We start from the raw sequence: 1,311 nt of genomic DNA on the forward strand, positions 1-1,311 counted from the left end.
GTGTAAAATATATTATATCTAGGTAAATAGGGAAGTTTAGATATTGAATGGAGCATTTGAATTTTGCTATTCTTGCAATATTTCTTTTAATTTTGATGATGGGTTGTAATTGTTTTTTTCAGCCTTGGCTATATTTGGTTCATGTTATAACCTTCGAAGATCTCACCTTGTTTTCTTTCTTGATCTGATTCAAATTGTTCATGAGATAGCCAACTCATATTCTGTAAGATATTAAATTATCTTGTTAATTATTGGCAGAGAGATTGAGAAGCTAAAGCTTACTGATATGACTTGCCGTCAAGGGGTTATTGAAGTAGCCAAGATGTAAGTACCGTGATTATTAGATATATTATGTATAATTTGTGCTTAGTTTTTTTATTAGATGAATTGCCTTCTGTCTCTGATGTGTTCATTGATGTGAGCATTTTAGCACTTCAGCTTTTGTCAAGCATTGACAATAATTTTCATTCTTCATTGTGTTGGAACCAAAGTGCAATAGAACCAACCGTGGTATGGATAAATTGCATTTTCCCAATCGAGAAATCTGATCAAATCAGTGATTTATCATGTAATTGCTTTCATTGAATTTGTAATCTACAATGTTCATATGGTAGCTTTTTTGAAAGGGGTCTATTTCATCATATGATTGCTTTAAACAGTGTCATAAAGTAAGCATTTTTATTTTCATATTTTCATCCCATGCAAGAGAATGGGACCAGTCAGTATAAATACTTGTTACTATTTATAATTTCAGTATAAATACTTGTTTATTTTCATATTTTCATGTTTCTTGCACTTATTAGTGTGTTGTTTAGTTCTGTAATTTTCTACAATTATTTTAGTTGGAATTGGTTATGGTGTAAAATGATTCTTGATAGTTCCTCTATAAGTGATTTTGACATAAAGGAAAATTTTTTATTCTCCCAAACGGTATTCCAATGATGCATTAATGGATTTATTTGTAACTGAATATACTTCCATTCTTTTTATCGGTAGTAAACTTGGCATTGTACTATTTTTGCACTATTGTGTGCAGCTTGTTATTATTATATTTGGTGTTTCATGTGATTGACCCTTTTAGCTTTCTCCTTTAAAATCCAGGCAGACGTTGATAACAGTGGTACCATAGATTATGGTAATTTATAGCGGCAATGCTTCATCTAAACAAAATCCAGAAGGAGGATCATCTATATGCTGCATGCCTTCACTTATTTTGACTAAGATGGTAGTGGATACATTACAAAGGAAGAGCTTTAACAAGCTTGTGAAAAGTATGGAATTCTAGATGGTAACATAGATGATATAATACGC

The sequence above is a fragment of the Arachis ipaensis genome, chromosome B6 (genome assembly GCF_059453495.1).
Source record: "Arachis ipaensis isolate K30076 ecotype BB chromosome B6, ASM5945349v1, whole genome shotgun sequence".
Lineage (NCBI taxonomy): Eukaryota > Viridiplantae > Streptophyta > Magnoliopsida > Fabales > Fabaceae > Arachis > Arachis ipaensis.